This window comes from Dipteris shenzhenensis, chromosome 22, assembly GCF_047967505.1.
Source record: "Dipteris shenzhenensis isolate YYH24624 ecotype China chromosome 22, Dip_SZ_1.0, whole genome shotgun sequence".
Taxonomy (NCBI): domain Eukaryota; kingdom Viridiplantae; phylum Streptophyta; class Polypodiopsida; order Gleicheniales; family Dipteridaceae; genus Dipteris; species Dipteris shenzhenensis.
The window spans coordinates 39,443,002-39,459,098 of NC_141617.1; positions in this window are offsets into that span (position 1 = coordinate 39,443,002).

Here is a 16,097-nt window from a genome sequence, read left to right on the forward strand (position 1 = left end):
ACCCTTCTGGTTGCTCCATATAAATCTCCTCTTTAAGATCTCCATTAAGAAAAGCAGTTTTCACATCCATTTGATGAATCTCCAAATCAAATTGAGTAGCAAAAGTCAAGAGTACCCAAATACTTATGCTACGAACAATGGGTGAAAAAGTATCATGATAATCAACTCCTGCAATTTGTGAGTATCCTTTTGCAACCAGACGAGCTTTAAACTTGTCAAAAGAACCATCAGCTTTAGTCTTGGTTTTATAAACCCACTTACATTTGATAGGAGTGCGACCAGGAGGTAGTTCAGTAAGAACCCATGTACCTTTAGAGATCAAAGAATCATATTCAGCTTCCATTGCCTCTTGCCATTGACTCTTTTGTGCAGAGAAGAGATAGCTTCTGTATAAGTAGTAGGGTCTTCATGAGCAACCATTGCATGATCAATGATTTCAAAGTCATCAACACAATCATGAGTAGAACCATGTTCAAAATCAATAGGCAGATCAACATAAATATCAACACTATCATCAGAGGCATGTGTATGTGCAGGATCCAAATCGAAATTGTCAACACATTGCTCTACATATGGAGTAGCAGTGATGCCATCAGATGAACAAGTAGTAATGACATCAGAAGTGGAATCAGTATCAAATAGAAAAGCAAAGGCAGAAAGTAAACTCAGTGTCCTCTGCATCCTCGGTAGACCATGCCCCTCCCATTAACTGCTCATTGAATATGGCTGCATCACGATTGATTATCACCTTCTTAGAAGAGGGATCATAGAATTTATAACCTTTAGAATTCAAAGAATATCCAATGAATATGACCTTTTTGCCAGCAAGATCTAGCTTTTTCCGTGTCTCTTTTGGTACATGAATATAAGCAATGCAACCAAAAGTTTGAAAATGTGATACAGAAGGAGTCTCCCCTATCCAAGCTGTGATTGGTATCTGACCAGAAGGTGCAGTTGTAGGAAGATGATTTTGCACAAAGATGGCTGTCAGAAGTACTTCTGCCCAAAAGCTTCGAGATAATCTAGAATGAAGGAGCATACATCGCATAGCATCAAGAGAAGTATGATTCTTATGCTCTGCATGAGCATTTTGTTGAGGAGAGTATGGAACAGTATATTCACGATGAATGCCACACTCAATGCAAGAATAATTAAAAAGATTAGAAATATACTCTCCACCGTTGTCACTATGAAGGGTCTTGATCCAAAAACCAGTATGAAGTTCTGCAGCAGTTTTATATTGCTTGAATACTGATAAGGCCTCTGACTTATGTCGCAAGAGAAATGCAGTTGTATATCTTGACCAATCATCAATGAAAGTGATGAAATACTTGTAGAATGACTTGGATGGAGGAAAAGGTCCACATATATCAGTGTGAATAAGATCCAATAAAGCATGTGAATGAGTTGAAGTAGATGCATGAAAGGGTTTTCGATGATGCTTGCCAAGAGCGCAATATTCACATAGGCCCATGTGAGGACGAGTTGGGAGATTCATACCATCCACAAGATCATGACGATTTATAGCAAGTAGCTTGGCAAAATCCGAATGAACAAAATGATGATGCCATAGCTTGCAGTCCAAATCACCAGGGGCTGTAACCACATTAGCAATATCATCATTTAAGGAAAGTTGAAAGAGGTTACCATTCCGAGGAGCAATTGCTATGGTATGTCCATCTTTTTCAATCCGGCACTGTGTGTGGTCAAAGCCAATAAAGAGACCAAGATCAACAAGTCGTGCAACAGAAAGAAGATTTCTCTGAAGATCTAGAACATGGAGAACACCTCGCAATACTCTTGTTGAAGAAAAAGTGCCAAGATATAAATCTCCAATGCCCATGACTTGACAAGTAGTGTCATCAGCAAGATAAACCAATTTCTTGTGAGGAAGAGCATGATAATTATGTAACCATTGAGATTGATATGTCATATTACCAGTAGCACCAGAATCAACAATAAAAGTGGAACCATCTCGAACATGAAGTATCCTTTCTAGGGAGACATAAGAACAGATATGATTTGCCTCTTGATGCATATGGGCATCTTGTTGTTGAGCAGCATATGCTTGAGTATGTTCGCGATCATAACGCCTGAAAGAATGGATGATTTCCGCCACAATATTCGCAAGGAGAATTATTGGATAAGCGGGGTTGCTTAGTGGTAACACCATGTTCCTCATCATATTGTCGAGCCCAACAATCAGAGATAACATGACCATGCTTATCATAGTAAGAACAATATTTCTCAGGATATTTGAGACGAGAAGAATTGCCACCTCTATATGGATGACCACCACGTCCATAACTACCACGTCCATATTTGAAGAAATGACGCTTGCGAGCAACACACGCTGTCTCTGAATCTGCATCATCCATTGTTATCATCACAGATTCATGAGGGTCTTTACGATGCTCGCGTTGTTGAGCATATTCAATCAAAGAAATACATGTTCGATCAAAATCAATCTCGTTTTTGTTGGAAAGGATGGTAACAATATTATCATATAACGGATCCTGGACTGCTGTGTCGAGAAGATAGGTCACCAATTGATTTCGTGGAAAAGGTGCACCAGTAGTAGCAAGTTGATTTACGATATTCTTGAATGAGTCAATATGAGTTGTCATAGGAGCTCCAACTTTGTACCTCGGGGGGGTCACTCATCATATGTAACCCTATCACGTGAGTTCAACAGAAGGATTTTTTTTATTTCTAAAATTTACAGAAATAAATATACATAAGGGAATATTTAAAATAGTTTTGGAAAAAATTTACAGATTTGTATAGAAAAGGGGTACATTTTATTAATGAAAGTTTTTACAGATAAGGGACTTTAAATATAGGCCTTGAACGCACGTGATATAGAGGGTTTATACATAGTGACCCCCCCGAGCTTTGTACGGAGTGCTCAAAAGATTACGAAGATAAAGAATCTTTGTGGCAGATTTCTTCTCAAAAGTAGAAACGAGATATTCCCATATTGCATGAGAAGAAGGAAGGGCAAATACATCCAACATAAGAGAATCATGTAGAGCAAATAAAATATACCGACGAGCTACTTTATCACAAGAATGCCAATCAACAAAATCAGATCTCCATTGCTCAAAGAGAGGGCCTTGAGTCACAAGAGCATGATTCAGAGTTGCATCAACAGGTTGGGGTGGACAAACGAGATCACCAAGAACAATATCTGAAAGATTATCACCTTCTAGTATCAATAACATCTTCACTTTCCAACTAGGAAAACTGTGTCCTTGAAATAGAGGAACAGATCGTTGGCCAGAAGAAAATCCATTGATGATTATAGATGTTGCCATCATACTTCGGGAGAATACATTTGTCAGAGCTCACGTCAATGATCAAGAATACAATGGTTGCTTTGAAAATACAAAACTCATGATACCCCCACAAAAAAGGATAGAAAGTGAGCTCGGGGGGGTCACTCATCATATGTAACCCTATCACATGAGTTCAACAGAAGGATATTTTTTATTTCTAAAATTTACAGAAATAAATATACATAAGGGACTATTTAAAATAGTTTTGGGAAAATTTTACAAATTTGTATAGAAAAGGGGTATGTTTTATTAACAAAATCTTTTATAGATAAGGGATTTTAAATATAGGCCTTGAACGCACGTGATATAGAGGGTTAATACATAGTGACCCCCTCGAGAAAGTGAGATGGGAGTATACTAGAAATAGCATGCATGCCAAGAAAGAGCTTGGAGCTGGTTGATCATGAAAGCATGATATTTTTGAAGAAAAGCAGGACTTGTTGATCACAAAACGGAGGTATTTTTGGCGAAAAGCACTATGATCGTGCTGATCATGAAACCAATACGTTTATCACGAAGCCACGAGATTCTTGGCAAAAAGCAATACGAGCGTGCCGATCATGAAACCAAGAAAAAAGTAGTCGTCATGAAAACTAACGTAACTTTCTGCTTCAAAGTCCGATTAGGGCATTTAAGTAACGAAGAGCACGACAAGAGCTACGTCTGCAAATCGATCTATGATCCATTTGCCATAGATAACTTTCTCAAATTCGCACCAGAAGACCTCCAAAAAACCACATCAAGTTAGACATGTCAAAATCGACAAGAGAAAATAAGCGATGAGATACTGAAAGCGCTGTGTAATCAAATCAACAACTAATACTTCCCGTCTTTCTTCATTACAGTGAGCATACAATAGCAAAACCTTTGTAGCTCTGATAGCATGTTGAGAGAGAAGAAGAAGAAGAGATGATAGACACACCAAATAAACTCCCAAAGACTGATTCATATTGATCACTAGTTACATATATATAGGTGAGACCTAGGTCAAGTTAGGGCAAACTATATATAGCTCTAACATGTTTTCCCTCTCTTTTCCTCTCTTTCCTTCTCTCTTTTTCTCTCTTTTCTCCTCTCTTTTCCTCCTCTCTTTTCCTTTCTTTTCCCCTCTCTAACTATATATAGCTCTAACATGTTTTCCCTCTCTTTTCCTCTCTTTCCTTCTCTCTTTTTCTCTCTTTTCTCCTCTCTTTTCCTCCTCTCTTTTCCTTTCTTTTCCCCTCTCTTTTCCTCTCTTTTCTCCTCTCTTTTCTCCTCTCTTTCCTTCTCTCTTTTTCTCTCTTTTCTCCCCTCTTTTTCTCTCTTTTCTCCTCTCTTTCCCCCTCTCTTTTCTCCTCTCTTTCCTTCTCTCTTTTATCCTCTCTTTTTCTCTCTTTTTTCTCCTCTCTTTCCTTCTCTCTTTTCCTCTCTTTTCCACCCACATGAAGCTTTAATAGCCTGACATTGAGCAAGCATATCTAGACTTCTTTCACTCTAATTCAAAGAATGCAAGAGTCTATAAATTCTTGCTCAATGTAAAGTTGTCACTCTATTTTTTCTTTTGCCCCAATAATTGCATGCATGATGGTAATCTTCTTCTTTTCTTTTTTGCAGTTCATCATGTGGCCAAGAAGCTCTTCAGCCTCACCTGATCTTTAGGATGCCATCTTTCAAGAGTTTTATAACATTTTGGGGCACCCTCCCACTCCTGAGGAGTTTACACATACATGATGGGTACTCTAAACACCCCCCAAGAGTCGACAGTATAGACTCCAAACCACCCCACCCCCACACCTGTTGAGATTACTCTTGTGGAGTCAAGATAGTCCAGTAGGCAACAGAGCCGTGTCCCTTTTACCCAATCATCAGGAGTCCCATCTCCCCTGTGGTCTGGAGTCCCTTCTCCCCTGTGGTCTGGAGTCCCTTCTCCCTGATCATCAACACTACCTTCTCCCCTGTGGAAGTCTAGAGTCCCTTCTCCCCTGCGATCAGGAGGCCCTTCTTCCTTGCAGAGCTGCCAATGTACTCCCGTGTAGTCGAGAGTTGCTTCTGCACATACAAGTGGCCAACATACTAGCTCATTGTAGCAGGCGTAGTAGTAGGGAGAGCAGTGGGGGATGCATGGCATAGTGCTTTGGGGGGGGTAATGGTGGGGGCGGGGATGATTCAGATGATGCAGACGTGCCACAAGGTGATGGTACAATCTTCTATGACATCACTCAGATAGGAGGCATCTTGATGGATGCATGGGCCCAGAAGGACATCATGGCCTTCATGCGCTCTATAATTGCTAACAACTATAGAGATTGCTTTATTCCATACAAAGAACATCCAAAAAGGTTGGCTGATGAGACCATCGCTACTGTACACTCTAGGTATTCCAATCCCCCTAATGTTGAGCTCACGAATAAATTAGCAAAGTCAAATATTGTTATTATACTTGCCAATAAAAGATCTTCGCTTAAGAGGCATGCACTAGCCGAGATTGCCAGGAGAGAGGGAGGTCAACCACCAAGGGGCTAGTCCCATACCGCTCACAAGCGTGAGTGGAAGAAAGCAATGGAGGTAGTGGAGGAGGACCCCAATCTGCAACATGTGGAGGCACGAAGGATCCAAAGGGAACAATATGGAAACATGCATTTTGGAGTAGAGTGTGTTGAATCATGGGAGGCCCAATTTGTAAGTATCGATCTCAAATTATATTGTGTTTATGTGGTTTATTAGGAGGTTGTTTCTTTGTACTAACCCCTCCACAAATTGTGTCATCTTGCAGCTTGATATCATGGGTAGGTACCATACTCCTGTTGAGACAACCTAGCACTGCCACCATCGTAGAGGACATACATGGAGGCACTTCTATGATGACGGGTTGATTACTGAGGAGCAGTATATCTGAGCTATTGGAGTGTCCCCTATATACACTCCTCTTATTTTTTGTACTTGAAGCCACAGGATGTGGCTTGGCTTCGTGCTATATGTACATACAAGCACTTTTTGGGCTATGAATTAATATACACTCCTTTTATTTTTTTGGCTTTCAATTTCCTTGTGCAACATTCTATCAATGAATGCCTTGTGAACTAAATTTTTTGGAGTTGTAATATTTTATTCGGAATTGTAATCACTGGCTATAGACGTGCTTGGAATCGTGCTAATTAAAATGCGGTTGGCTATAAGAATTGAATTGCACATTGTGGAAATGGGATTCTTGTAACCACATTGCATACACAACATACACAGCATTCTATTCAACCACACAAACTTCTGCTTTTATTTTTTTTTAAAATTCTACAGAGCGTCTATAAGTGCATCTATGAACGTATCTTTTTGTTTTTTTTTTAAATTTCTACAGAGCATCTAAAAGCGCATCTATAGGCATGTCTGTCCATTACATAGATGCACCTATAGATGTGGGTCTATAGATGTGCTAATAGATGTGCAAATAGATGTGCTCGTAAGTTTTTTTAAAGTTAAGGAAACAATTCTGTGTGTGCATCTATGGGTGCTTTGTGTTGTTGTGCTCAATATCCAAACCAATGTGGAGATCTACAAATACATTTAGCCCAGTAATACTTGTGCTATTGTGCTCATCGAAATTAGCATCACCAATGGCAGGCTCATCCTCATGGGTAAAGGACTCAATATTTGTATCTCCTATCTCATGATCATCCTCCTCTTGTATCATGATCATCATTACCTCCATGGCCATGATCATCCTCCATACGCTCCATATTAGTAAATGTACTATACATTACTTTGGAATGTGGCATAATAGGTATGACGTTCCACCAGCTATTATTATCCACCATTGGTTGATAGACAACCTATTCAAACGCAAATACAAACATGTTATTTTCCTTGTATTAAAGATATCATATAAAAATAAGTGAGTATTTTTATATATGTGTATAGTACTTGTTTACATTGTTGTGGTAGTACTAGTGTGTCCTTCTTGCTTTGCCAAAACTTTGTGGAGTCAATAGTTATAAAGCCACTTGCATGGCATTTGATTGTTGCATTAGGGCCTCTTTCCACCACATCCTCAAACCACTTGATATCCAAAACATACACAAAGAAGAGCCGAAAGTCAAGCTTAATAATATATTGGATTATGCCACAATAATCATGTATGGCTCCTTTGGCTCCCTCAAACCTAGCAATGACACTGTAATCTTGTGTGTTTCTCTTATCATCAATCCATTGTGTCCAAAAACGCTTGCCCTCACACCATATAGCATTGAACATAGTACACTACACCAAGACAAGTCAATTGAATAAGCAATAGATCTAAATTGTTGAAAGCTCATAATATATAGAATGTTGAATGCACAACATTCTATATACCGACCTTTTGCATGCATCCTCTAGCATAGAGCTCCCATTCTTCCATTGTGATATGCATCCCCTCATATCTCTTTGCTCTCTCCATTTCCTCAAGTAGCCAATTGACATGAATATCCTTTGGAAGTGCTCTTAGATGCTCACAGTATGGCACATGAGATCCATGGTGTGTACAAAAGAGGGCCCTTTCTCCTTGTCTTCTTGCCTTTGCATCCTCATATCTTGTCACCCATCTTTTCATCACATCACTATTAAGCATGCAATAGAGGTTTAGATTATTAAGAAACTCCATGTCCATTACTTTGCTCCATCCTTTCCCTTGAGGCACAATAAAGCTCATCCTTAGGTCTTCTTTATCTCTCCATAGTCGTAGGAGAGAGCTATCCACATCAACAAGAAATCAGAAATATATACAAGTGACTCTTGTACCAACCAACCTTCAGCCATGCTACCTTCAGGCCTTGCATTTTGCCTCATGAAACCCTTCAAGGTCTTCATGAAGTGCTCGAAGAAGAACAACCATCGTGCATGTACAGTGCCGCATATAGCAATCTCATCCACCAAATGCACTATGAGATGTAGTTACCTTGTGAGAATAGAATGTGTAGAGGTCTCCTCCACTAAACAAGCCACCTCCACTAACATAACTTGAGCATCCTCAAGTGTGTTGGGATCTATTTCCTTTGAGCTCACATACCTAGAAAGAAAAAAGTGCACCATATTAGCAATATGAAAACATTCCATCATGCATTGATACGCTTCACATTTTGTATAGTGTGAAGTACCTCACAAGATTGCCCATCTTGTAAATACAATCCTTCATGTTCTTCAATGCATTATGAGAAATGCTAGTAGGTAGTATGAATTGAATACATGAGCGATGGTTGATTAGTTTCTTCTACACTCACAAATTTGGAAGGAAAAAGAGATTATGCCAAGTCATACTTACTTGGAGCATCTTGTGCCAATCATGAGATTTCAAGGTGTATAATTGCTCTACACCTCTTTTCTTGCTCTTTGTGAAGGCCCCCTTCAAACACCTCATGCATCTAGTGGGAGTACGAATTGAAGTGATAGTCCACTTCATCGCCTTTCTCACTTCGCCACGCTTGCATTCCTTTCAAATTATATACCCATCTCCAAGAGGAACTCGTCTCCCAGTGGCTTACACCTCATCTCCATGCATACACATTCATCTCCAAGCATATGTACAAGAGAAGAGGGTGAAGAAGGAAGCCACAACAGAAGGAGATGAAGCTTTTGAGAAGAAGGAGAAGAAGATTTTCATACCTCTATCCAAGGTAAGTCTCTTGTCATTTTCTCTTCTCTCTCAATCTATGATGCTTCTTGTACTTGTAAAAAGTTATTCTCTTCATATTTGTACTTTGTCACATGCAAGTAAGAATGTCTTTGGGTACTTTTGTTCTATGTGGGGGTCGGTTGGTCTGTCATTGTCAGTTTTTGTGGAGATTCTTTGTCGAAGCGCATATAACAGCGTGTCAAACTATATTCTGAACAGTGCACCCGTGCCTATAGATGCACTATTAGCTGCATGTATAGATGCGGTGTTAGCCACATGCATAACGTGTTACGACAGTTCTCACCTTCACCCTTCTCCTTTTCCTTCCCCTTCTCATCTCCCTTCTCATTCTCCTTCTCCTTCCATTCTCCCTTCTCCTTCTCCTTCCCATTCCATTTTCCCATCTCCTTTTTTCCATTTTCCTTGTTCTTCTCCTTCTCCTTTCCTTTTCCTTCTCTTTTCCTTTTTCCCATACTCATTCCTTCTTCTTCTCCTTCTCTTTCTCTTCTCTTTCTCGATCCTTTCCTTCTCCTTTTCCTTGCATCCATGTTTAAGTTCAATTTTCAATGCCTGAAGCATTCATGAGGAAATAAGGGATTGCATGAGAGAAATTGGGGTTGCAACATTGAGGGCGGGATAGGGAAATAGGGCATGCATGATGGAAATCACGGGATTGCATGAGGGAAATCATGAGATTGCATGAGGAAATTTTGGATAAAGCATGAGGGCATTGATAGGGAAAGAGGGAATGCATGATGGAAATAAGGGATTGCATGATGATAACCATAGGATCAATTCATATGAATAAAGATCTGATGCATATGTTTCATACAAGATAACTCTTTTATGCATATGGAAAGAGGGCATGCATGATCAAAATAAGGGATTGCATGAGGGAAATTGGGATAACGCATGAGACGTGATAGGGAAAGAGGAAAGTAAAGAATTGCATGAGGGATTTCCATTTTCCCTTCTTTCTTTCTTTCTTCTTTCTTTCGTCTCTTCTCTTCTCTACTCTTCTTATCTTCAAGTGTTGGCTCTTTCCCACAGCTTCCGTAGGATGAGCAGGGTATTCTCAGTACGTAGGGTTACGAGGATTTTTGTCACCTACAGATATATCGGTGTCATCATCTGTAGTATAAGTGTAGCTTAGGTCCTCGGGACGTATTCTGGTTGGAGATGTACACTTAAGTGTGGTAATCAAACATAGTGCATGCATGTGTGAAAGGGATGTGCTTGCATGTAGAACATTCATGTAGAACATGCATGTAGGAATTGGATATAGGACTTGGATGTAGAACATGCTTGTAGGAGTTGCATGTAGGACTTGCATGTAGAACATGCATGTAGGAATTTCATGTAGGACTTGCATGTAGAAATGCATGTAGGAGTTGCATGTAGGACTTGCATGTAGAACATGCAAGTTGGATTCCTAAGATGGATTATTCCTAGCCTTATGCAGGTACAAGTGGAGCTTTGCTGCACTACTCTACACACACATTTTGTGCTACCTAAGTCCATGTTGGCACAGAGACAACATCAACCCTTCTTCTCTTCTCTTCTAATCTTCTTCTCTTCTTTTCTGTAGTTCATCATGTGTCCAGGAAGCTCTTTAGGAGCCTAGCCTAACCCTTGAGATGCCTTCTTGAACTCCGGGTGCGCCTCTACAAACTGAGTGTACACTGACTCAGTCTGGGTACACTCCAAAAAACATGCACCATGCTCAATGTACACACCGCGTGACACCCTCTTCCGCAATGCCTTCTTGAACACCGGGGATGCTCTGCAATGCTCCTCCCAAAACTGTTGTATGAAGGACCTAGTGGAATCATCCAACAATCGATCGCTGCGAGGTGCACGACCACTCGAAGCCCAAAGAGCATCAGTCTCACTATCCTCTAGACTCTGCCTCCTAATGATGCCTGCTCGCAATGTGCATAGTGCAATCTGAAGAAGATGTGAAGCGGTACGCACATGGCCTATCATATGAGGTCTACTAATGGTAGCCACAATAGCACGACGTGCTGCCAAGGCATCACTGGAGTTCCTATGCTTAATAGAAGCATAGGAATGTCGAAGACTACTAAGGACGAGTCGCTAGATACAACCCTATCTCTACGTGCACCAAGACTAGCAAGCCTCCTACACTCTACCAAGTCAGGGTGATCAATCAGGGACGTAAGAAGAGAAGACTGCGAAGCTGGCGTGAGGTCACAAAAAAAAGACTGCACAATCTTGCTAGTACGACGACGGATAGTGGACTTCGGCAAGTCACGTCATGAAGCAACACTGCTGCTGCAAGGTGGGGCAAGGGGATCAATGGGAGATGGTAGGGTGGACAGGGGAAGGGAGGCGCCAAGCGGAGCGGCAGGAGGGGGAGGAGGAAGAGGTAGAGGTGGAGGCCAAAATGTAGGTGGCTAGGGGAAGGGCGGAGGCTAGAGGTAGGGGAGCGGATGAGCATGGGGGGACAATGGAGGTGGGGGTGGGGGTGGAGGTGGGATGTAGAGGTAGAGCTGGAGGTGGATCAGTGGTGGCAGCGCGAGCTCGAGCTCTAGAGGGTCTCTTGCGCTCACGAGCCTTCCGCTTGCACTCCTCGTCAATGAGATTTGGGGGGGGGTTCCTACATCTTTCACGTCTACTAGCTCTACGGCTTTGAGAACCCATTCTCAATGAAAGTAGGATGGAAGGTGTGACAAAGTGATGAGGAGGCAAGAATGGCTAAGAATGGGTGAAATGAACCAAAACGTGGTGTCTTATAGAGAGCCTCAACTCATCCACTAGATTGCTCTTAGATTGCTCTTCATTATTATTGGTGGAGAGGTGCTAAGATTGATACTAATTGGCTTAGTTTTGGTGGAGAGGTCTGCTATGCCCAGAGCCCCGATCATATACCTTGATCAGACCTTATACCTCGATCGAGGTATTCAGTGCATTGCGCATGTATGTATGAACCTCGATCGAGGTATCTCTAGGTGTCCTCGGTCACATACCTTGAACGAGGTATTGTATGCCTCACCCAGGTTATATACCTCGATCGAGGTATTGTATGCCTCGCACATCGTCATGTGTATACATCTGGCTGATGTGGCACCATGCATGGTCATGATGTGGTAATATAGTCTCTTCCTGCATGGTCATGATGTGGTACTGGGCCTCTTCGATGACATTGAAAGGTGATGTGGCATGATGAGTTGGCATTCATGAGGTGGTAGATTGACATGGCAAATTGAGGTGGAGGGATTGGTGACGTGGCAAGGTTGAGGAGGTATGCCAAGGTGGCATTGTGTGATCACATGGCTGATGATGTGGAATGATGAGGTGGCACATGTGGTAGCACGTGTGGCAATGTAAGGTGACATGGCAAGGAGTGATGTCACATCTGCTTGATGAGATGGCACCACGTGGTCTAACAACGTGGCATGGTTTTGATGACTCAGCCTTCCACATGGGCAGCATGCAGACTCCAAAGGCTTGCCACTAGGATCGGTGATGCTCCTAGCCTACCTCACCAAGCCTAATACCAAGCCTACCTTGTCTTGGTATTAGGCTTGGGTGGCCCTTTTTCCCCCACAAAAGGGAGATTTAATTGTTGGAGGCCATATCGTATGTTTCCCTTACTCAAATTTAACCAAAACTTTTTCCTCTTATTCATCATGCATAGGACTAAAAATATGGACATTTTTGAAATGTTTGGTTATGTTTGAGAATTACTAGATTTATTTTTAATATTCTTTGTTGATCCTCTGAGGAGTAAAAGTAAAAATTAAACTTCAATCTTCCTAAATCTAACCGTTGGATTTGGGATTTGATGATTCAACCACACACCCTTATGTACCTACTAACCTTCCACCGAATTGGATTTGCTTAATTATTCAAAATACTAAAAAAATGTGGTGTGCTACTAAAATGCATGTATTTTATGACTTTATTTATTATAAATAATTATTTATAATTAGATAAATCATTCAAAAAATTACCAATAAATCAAGTTAAGCTCTACATAATGCAAAGAGACCACTTACAAAGTTTCAATAACATTTAATCTAAAATGAGTGAGAAATTTAGAATTTAATATGACACTCTTTGTTCGTGACAAACGTGTGACCACCCTGGAACCATGCCGTGTGACACAAAGAAATTTTTTGTGTGTGCATCAAATTTTCAATCAGACTATACGATTGTGTGCACAATAGCAAGTGTGATGTTGTGTCAAAAGACTTCAAAGACTAGATCCATAGGGAAGTAGGTGAGATTTGCATTTTTGTGTGCTAAAAAGCTTGTTTTTCCACCTCCTTAGGATTGGGGAGTGAACAAAAAGTGGACACCCTTAGCTTGCTACCACCCATCAATACTTACAAATTGGGCCTCCCATGATGCAATACCCCCTACTCTAAAATGCATGTTTCCATATCGCTTCATCTGGATCCCATCGTGCCGCCACGAGCTTAGACTTGGGTCCTCTTTTGTTGCCTTCATCACTTTCTTGAGTGGTGTGTGGTTGGCTCCTTGGTGGTTGTCCTCCCTCTCTCCTGGAAATCTCAACTAGTGTCTGCCTCTTAAACAAAGACCTCTTATTGGCAAGGATAGTGGTAATCTTTGTATTTCTTTAAGAATCCTCGGCTATCTGCTTATTGTACCAAGCACAATGGTTGTTGTCATGTATTGACAATTTTGTAATTGCTTGCAGGTTCGTGTGATGTTTATCACAATTTAGTATAGGGTGTGTGTTATAAGCCAGTGCAGTCATAGTCTTCTGAATTCATCATATGAACTCAACACATTCTGGATTGGGATACCTCTTGTGTATAGTCTTGATGGTATCCGTAGCCAAACTTTCATGGACATGACAATGTTCCCCTATGCATCCTCAAGATGCCACCCATCATCATAGTAGATCATACCATCACCCTCTGGCACATCTGCATCTGAACCATCCCTGCCCCAAGTGCTACCCCCAAAGCACTGTGCCATGCATCCTCTACTAGAGCTCTCCCTGCTACTACGCCTGCTCCCATGTCGTGATGAGCTACTCCAATGGGCTCTCAACTGGGGAGAAGGGTATCCCGACTGCACAAGATTAGGTTGGTGGCTCTGTGATCTAGAAGGGACTCCTGACCATAGGGGAAAGGGACTCCTGACTGCAAGGGAGAAGGCTAGTGACTCTACCGCCTGCTGGGCTATCTCAATGTCACAAGAGTAATCTCAGGTGGTGTGGGTGTGGGGTGGTTTGGAGTATGTACTCTTGACTCAGGAGGGGTGTTTTGAGTGCTCATCATGTATGTATATAACTCTTGTGGAGTGGGAAGGTGTCCCAAAATGTTATGGGCAGAGGTCATTTGAGCGATGCAGGCCATGTTTGTGCGATGCTCTCAAGAGCGTGACACATGCTGTTGTCGCTACCATGTGGATTTTGGATTGATGTATGATGTATTCCGTTCCCTTGATGGTCATAGGGGAGTGGTTCCTACTAGCCCTCGCGACTTCATTCATTCCATATTGTGTACACGAGATGGTGATGCTTTATTCCACTCCCTTGATTGTGTGGAAGGCACGTGTACTTTGTGTGGTGACTTTGCTAGAGTGCCACGAGTTGCACTAGATACTTGTGATGTGCAGATGGTTCGTTGGCAGCAATATGAGTACTGTACCTTGACATTAGATGGTGGTGCACAGTCGAGGAGGTTGCAGCTTGTGGGGAAGGAGACACCACGTGTTGTATTCATTGACTATTTTTGAGGGAAGCTGTACCGCTACATACGCCACTCGCACACTGCGAAATGGGAGGATCGTCAGTTTCGTGCATGTTTGAGGACATTTCCTATAGGCGTGGTTGTCTCAGTGGTGGACTTTGCGGAGAATTACACCTTTGCACCACAGCATGAGATCCAATGGGAGTATTATTTCTCCGAACAGGTGACGTGTGATTGAGTATTGATTTTTTCCCCACCTCATTATATTGAATTATTTCAATAGTCATATTTTTTTTCAATGCCATATTGCAGGTTGCTATATTTGTGCACATTAGCTATCGTCATGCACAGGCTCACGTGGATGGCATTGATAGCACCATGGACTCACGCATCATTGTGCGAGAGTATCACTTCTACATTAGTGATGATCGATCGCATGATGCCCATTTTGTGCAGCATTGCTTCACTTTGCATGATAGTTTCTTGAGGGATCATGGTGTCACATGGCAGCGGCGCTGGATCTGGTCAGACGGTTGCGGTGGTCAGTTCAAATCCACTAGACAGTTTTATTGGTTCTGCAGATGGCACTTTGAGACAGGCATTCCGATCACATGGAGCTACTTCGAGACAGGGCACGGTAAGGGAGAGCACGATGGTGTAGGTGCTTGCGTGAAGCGTGCTTTGCGTCGATACCAGTTGCGTCACAGTGCCGATCGCTTCAAGGATGCACATGATGTGGTGCGGTGGTGCAGCCAGCACTTATCCACTAGTGCTACGTCCTCGTTTCAGTCGCGTGATGATAGGGTGGTGAGCCGGTATTTTTGGTGCGTGGACATTGGGAGTCTTGATCGGTCGAGGCCTTTTGATTGTCGTTCTGTGCCTAGCATTCTTGATTTCCATTCCATCAGGAGCGTAGGTGAGTCTCACCCCGTGAACTTTTCTCGACGGTTTGCATGTTTTTGCTCTGCATGCATTGATGATGATTGGGGAGGGTGCTCCATGATACCATGGGCCAATCGATGGGTATGGCGAGTGCTTTCTCCCTTCCAGCCTTGGGAGTAGATACATGATGATCAGGATGCGGGATTCAGTTCCTCTAGAGATTATGACCAGCTTACAGATATTTTGCGTATTGGTGATATCTTCGTGGTTATTGCTTCGGAGGGCAATGAGGAGGGTGTGGATTATTACTTGTTGCGATGCTCTATGCTGAAGAGTGTGCTGAATGAGGATACAGTGGATGGGCATGGGATGCACTTCAATGCTCATAGCATGATCGTAGGTGGCCACTATTTTCAGCAGATACAGAGGCGTGGTCGCTATATTGAGTTCCAGGAGTACATGGCGGATCAAGAGGCATACATGTATTCTCATCTTGTTGTTGGGATCAAGATTACTTTGAGTCGTGTTCGCACTCGCAAGGCGACGTCCACTCCACGATGGCGCCTT